Source organism: Amblyomma mixtum, chromosome 4 (genome assembly GCF_055824585.1).
Source record: "Amblyomma mixtum isolate Tamu chromosome 4, ASM5582458v1, whole genome shotgun sequence".
NCBI classification, from domain to species: Eukaryota; Metazoa; Arthropoda; class Arachnida; order Ixodida; family Ixodidae; genus Amblyomma; species Amblyomma mixtum.
In genome coordinates this window covers 11,407,541-11,414,057 of record NC_143015.1, presented here as the reverse complement: position 1 = coordinate 11,414,057, position 6,517 = coordinate 11,407,541, and the positions used below count along the sequence as shown (strand labels likewise).

Below are 6,517 nucleotides of genomic sequence, written 5' to 3'. Positions count from 1 at the left end.
TCATGCAGAGTCATGATCATGCGGAGCTGCTTCTGTGTTGTCCAACGTTGGCGTCGTCTGACACGAACGCGGAGAGTATTGATTTTGCGGTGCACAAAACAACCAAACTGGTATGCTTGCTTGTATACTTTGGAGTCATCGCATATGGTGCCGTTATAATAATTACAATAACGCCTTAACAATAATACTGTGACTAAATGACGCACAGATTAGATACATGTCAGACAACCCTCCGGAACACCTGTGCCCGTGGTGTAGTGGTTATCACATCCGCCTAACACGCGGAAGGTCCCAGGTTCGATCCCTGGCGGGCACAGATTTTTTTTTTTTTTGTTCTGTGGGCGTTTTGACAGAGGAATCGAACACTGATACAGCTCTGAAGTTATACCCATTCGGTATGGAAGAGGTCATCATGCATCCGGTTACAGTTCTGGCCCCGGGTTGCTACTCAGCGCTGCAAGAGGCGTTTCACCGGTAGCTGGACGTGCTGGGAAGCTGTTATCGCTGTCGCAGACATCTCCGCTTCAGACGAGCAGAGCGTCTGCCATACCAACGCAGGTGATTCCAAGTGTCCTTTGAATATCCGACTCATAACCAAATATTCTAGCATTCAGGAAAATAAACGTAGCACACAAAAAAGGCAAGCACCGAGAAAGACACTGATGGTGCAACTGTGATATGGTGGTATAAAACCATGGACCCTTCCTGTGTTCAATAAATAATTGTTGGAAGTTAACGCTGCTTGTCTTTCTCTCAGCCCTTGTCTTTTTTTGCACTACGTTTTTCCCTGATTCTTAAACCATATGCCCCAGTATCTACCCTTCTGATTTACAATCCTAACTCTGAGTACTTGCGAGGGATATCAGTGGCAAGTCTTTCTTTTAGATGTCCTGACTAGTTATCTTATACAGACACTAACTTAAAATGCATTCTTTCTGTAGAGATGTCCTGACACGTTATCCGATGGATATCCCATTCAGCTGATTTCAGGACCTTTACTTGAAACGCGCCTCATTACGTTTGCACAGTGTTCGCGACAGAGGTGTCAGAGTAAAACATGGCCCGCTCATTTCCATTTCTTGTTTCTGTCATCGCAGATTCATAACTAAATGAAATAATATTTCATAACGTGCAAGATATACCACTGGCTCCAAATAGGGGCGTTATATTTGGAGTATATCAATTCGTGAAAAATCTTCGTGCTGTGGATGCATACTCATAAGCTCACCATGTTTGTACTGCATCACTTCTGGTTTGTAGCATTTCTGTAGCTATCTTGTGTTTCGCAATAGCCTCGCATATGCTTGTTCGCCGTGGCAGCGTGTGATGCTATGCAGATTTCACCCGTTAAAGGGATACTGAGGCGGTTTTCGAATCAGCTAACCTTCTAGGGTTTTGAAGTAGTGTCATTGCTGATCACGTCTGTGAAATTATTTTTTCGATTTTGGCTAAAACAGTGGCGCAATCACCAATTAAAAACGCGATGTTCAAATTTGCCGCGCCCCGCGCGAGCGCAGGAGAGGGGAACAGCGGAGAGGGAAACCTCGTCCATGTCGGCCAGCGTGACGTCATGTTGAGGAGCCGGGGATGCTTCGGCGCACCCGAGCGCGCTTTCAGCGCGCGTTGTTTCTCGTGCTGCATGCGTTGTTCCTCGTACTGCGTGCGTTGCGACGTACAAAACGTGTCAGCCGATCTTGAGAATCGGATTCAACAGGTACTACTCTGCGTTCGTGTCCACGAACAACTACGGCCGCGACTGTGTCATCTTCCACTGTGTCAGCATGCTGCCGACGGCAACGTTTCTCGCCCGGCCCAAGCAAGTTCCGAGAACTGCTAACTGCTTCGGCCTTCGGACAGGCGCACTTTCTACAGATTTATGGCCCGAGGAAAGCAGACCCGACGAAAACACACCGCGCCTGCAAAAAGACATCAGCATGTCAGAGCCACGGGCTCTTCACAGAAAAGAGGGGACCCCGCGACGCCTGCCACACTCCGAAGGGAATAGGGGAACTTCACACGACCGCGGAGGGAAGAAACGGACCGAGGGACACAGGGAGACGGGCGCCAGGCAGAGACAAAACGAGAGTCGACAGAGCGGACGCGGCGAGTGCAGCTCAGTTCGCACGGCGCGATCTCCATTGAAAGCGTTGACTGGCATCCCTGTAAATATTCTAAAGCGACCTCAATAAACCAGTTTTAACCATCCACTGAGTGTCCGCTAACAACTGTTTTCCGCAATACCACAAGCTCGCAGCACAACCGCTCGCTGCTGTGACGAAGAATTCAAGCCGACTAAAGCAAGCGTACTCTGCTCGAAACACTTTCGTAAGAGCGGCTACAGGCAGAGCTTGTCCTAGTGTGAGATCTGGAGATTTCTGTCGAAAAGGCGCGGCTGAACCATGACACAGTTCCATCGATTTCCTCGCGCATAAGAGGCGTGTCACCATTCCGAAGAAGCGCCTCTTTTAAAAGTAGACACATGCTCACTTAGCCCCTAAAGAAACCTTATAGAGGCTTAAGCATGTGTCGCTCTCGTCAGCTTAGGGGCGGCCAGACCGCCTGAGACGTGCTCAGCAAGGCTCGGTTAGTGATTTTATACTCGGTTCGACGTGTCCAAGCAAGCAAGCAAGCAAGCAAGCAAGCAAGCAAGCAAGCAAGCAGAGCAAATCACAATAAAGCAAAGCAAGCAAGCATCGAAGCTCTTCATATGCGGCATCTCGTTTAATCCTAGCTAAGCAATTAATATGAAAGCGTTCGACGTTGATTTCGGATGCAAATTTATGAGAGAAATGAATGCCAACCGAGTTTTTGCAAAAAACACCGCAACCTTACTCGGTTTCTTCATGAAGTTGTGGCAGCGGGCGAGTTGCAGCTAGCTTGGCTTTTAAACACACATATAGTTGGCAACTACTTCACTGAACCTAAACTGCAAATCTAGGAAGGGCAAACGTTTCCGAGGCAGCGATTAATATTTTCTGGCATCTGCTGAACGCGCCAGGAGTGAAGCGTACGTATTTGTGCGCGTATTTGGCTTGGTTTCCAGCGCACCATGATTGCGTCACTATCTTGTGGTCACATGCCTCGCAGTGCTTGGCCACTGCGCTTCGCTAATTTTGACACCAACTTTGTGCTCCTTCATCGTTCACTTGAAATACTTTCTTGCCCCAACCTGCAACGCCGGGTACTGAGAACAGGATTTACACAGTGCTTTGGGCCTTTTCTTTAGGATGACGCTCTTCCGGGCGAGCCAGGAGGCGTCCGGTGGTGGTAATTGACTTGAATATTGTTCGCACCCCTTCCTTTCCGAGAATACGAGCCGATGTTGTGCTGGCACCTTTTACGCATGGTCTGTATCGCGTCTTTGACGCTGGCGTATGCTTGTGCTAGGCATAGAATTTTTTGCTTGTGTCTTTTTTGGTTTCAGGCGATACGTGGAATGAGCAAACTGTAGTATCCTTTACTTCGGTGGTCAGTAAAAAAAAAAAAACAGTCGCCGTATTCGCTTTTACAACGACACGGAAAGCTGCGATCTGCCCTCAACGCAGCGCCGGATCCGCATCGGCAGCTTCTCCAGTCCTCAAAGTGACGTCACGGCCTCTCTTGACCAATCACGGGCGGCGGCGCGCAGCGCGGCGTGCCCCGCGGCGTGCCCCGCGGCACAGGCCGCATATTTCGGCTAAAAAAGGCAATTTGCGCTTGTTTTTGCCTTATTTGGATGCAATATTCCAGTATACAGCATGAAAAACTATAGGATGCCGCTGCCAGCCCGATTTTCAGAAAAAGTGCTTCAGTCTCCCTTTATGTGTTTGCAAGCCTGGTGAATGTGGAAAACCTCGCGGATCTGGGCTTGTTTATTCACTCAATCTTGCTCGTAGCATTTGCCTCTTGTAATCCATGGGAGTAATTCGGTTGTGATGAAGATTTCAACTCATTTGCAGGAAATCCCCCGTGCACGAGAGGTTTGCCGAGATGTTCCCCGGCGTCTCCCTGCCAGCCATCATGTCCAAATTTTCTATGCCCACTTCGCTTTCCCATTGTAATCAGCATGTATACTCACCCGAGGAAAATTGGCCAATGGCTGGTGGTTGGTAAGCCGCTGGTCTTCAGTTGGTAGCCGATGGGTTCGACCGACTAAACTCGGGTCAGCATCTGGAAATGGTTGGCCAACTGCTGTGTCAACTATGGTTGGCAAAACAAACCACCGACCATTGACAAACACCTCGCGTAGGAAAGCAAACAGCGGCCGACACCAGGCCACCGCAGCCACGTCGGTAATACTTTGAGAAAATTGTGCGCAATTAGGGCGAGCCGTTATTCTAAACACTGCATGTTATGTCTTGACCGTTCGTATAACATCCGGCAGAACTTATTTTGAAATATACGAAAGTGTCAACGCGCGCATGCCTCACGGTCGTGCGCCTGAGAAAATCACGCCTGATTACGTTTGCATGATATTCGTGACAAAGATGGCACAATGGACTATGAAGTGTTTGAAATAGAAGATATCTGCAACGGGGTCAGCTCATTTTCACATCTCATTTGTGTCATCACAGAATCACAATTGAATGAAACAATATTGTGCTTAAAGGAACTGAACATTTTTTTAAGGACCCAATTTTTTTTCGGCCCAAAGGAAAGGCTGGTGTCTAAGGCGCTGTATTCTGCAGCAGTTTTATTGAAAACGCTGTAGGAAATTTTCCCGAAAATTTTTAAATCAGTGCATGCACCCATTTTTATGTAGTCCCTATGCTGGCAACCGTGATCAGCGAGCGAGATGGCGATTGCACATCTGAAAAACGCTGCAACAAAAACTAACGTCAATCTCACCCACCAGGCAGTAATGAATTTTGAAGTAGCGTCCATTTCGGCTTCCATACCCAGAGCTGTTATGGCACGCCTTGTCGATGAAAGTTTTAGAAGCGTGGCTGCCACTCATCGAAGAAATTTAATACAGTGTGGCGCCATTTGGTCACAAAAGCTAAAAGCGCATGGCCGACGATGCGAAGGGAGGTCCGGCTTGTGCTAAGTACCATCAAAACCGCCTCGGCGGGAGAAGACGGGATCGCTACTAAGACCCTCTGTAACATGGATGATGCGTCAATCACAGCCATTACCAAATACTTCAATGAGTGCTGGAACAACGGTTCCATCCCAGACTCCTGGAAACATGCTAAGGTCATATTCATTCCCAAAGCTGGCAAGAAACTGGATCTTCAAAATCTTAGACCTATTTTACTAACTTCCTGCCTAAGCAAGGTCCTAGAGCACGTAGTTCTCAACAGACTTAACGCTTATGCCGAGAGGGGAAAAAATTGGCAGTAGCTTAGCTCATGCTATGCCAGGATATACGTAGTGAAAGCTAAGGCATAGCTTGGTTAGCCTTGGTTAATCTTGCAAGTCCAGGTTAGTCTGATTGCCTAGCTATGTTGTTGCACTAAAGACGAGTCCCCCGACATGTTATCAGGCATGCGGCACAGCTGGCGAATCGAGCGGAGGCGAGCACAAGCGGTGTGACGTCATACCAAACGGCGGCGGCGGCGAGGCGCGCGGTGTGACGTCATGCCAGATGGCGCGGCGTCCGCAAGCTGCGGCGGTTGCTATGCAGCGGCTCAAGGCCGGTTTCTGTGCCTCCTGGGAGCACCGCCACAGCGAAATCACAAGTTCGTGGCCAATGTAGCTTTCGCTACAAAACTCTTCTCTAGTAACCAATTTGGCTTCAGGCCTGGCCTCTCGACTCGGGACATTCTCTGGATGGTTCAAAACGATGTATTTCCTCAGGCAGTAAGGGAGAAACGACTGCCATCCTCAGCTTAGACCTGTGCGGGGCTTTCGACAACTTATACCATGAATCGATTGTTAAGGGTCTCTCCTAGATGAACGTAGGGGCCAGAACGTACAAATACATCAGAAAATTCCTTAGTAACAGAACAGCCTCAATTAAATTTGGAGAGCTAGAAGGATCGGTGATTCAAAAACGTACCAATGGCACGCTACAATGGTCTGTCCTCACCCTCTTCCTCTTTAACGTAGCCGTGAGACCCCTCCCGAAGCTCCTGCGCAAAATCCCACACGTCAAACACACGCTCTAGGAGGCTGATATTACTATTTGGACCAATACGGGTACCAAGCAACAAGTAGAAGAGGCCCTGCAGAAGGCTGCAGACACAGTCAGCTCATACGCCACCGGCATCTGGCTAAAGTGCTCCCAACAAAGTCCAAAGTGCTCGCAGTGGAGATCAGATCATGCGCTGGATGCGATCACTGCAAAAACATTAATGCGAGGAAACTCTTGAACATCAAACTGGCAAGAAACAATATCGCCGAAGTGGATAGCTTCAAGATCCTTCGACTCACCTTCCACAAAGATGGGGGAGGTCAAGGTGCCCTCAAGGCCATTCGGGCCACAAGTAAACAAGTACTAGGACTGATCACAAGAGTAGCTAATAAACATAGGAGGATGAAGGAGCAAGACCTCTGCCGCATAGTGCAAGCCTTCATGATCAGCCGCATTACATAC

The 6,517-nt window shown here is 48.7% G+C and overlaps 1 non-coding gene across 1 annotated transcript; it reads left to right on the top strand.

Moving 5' to 3' along the window:
* The first annotated feature begins 243 nt into the window (after positions 1–243).
* TRNAV-AAC (transfer RNA valine (anticodon AAC)) lies at positions 244–316 on the top strand. Its single transcript has one exon. It is a non-coding gene; the product is annotated as a tRNA-Val (tRNA).
* The last annotated feature ends 6,201 nt before the right edge of the window (positions 317–6,517 follow it).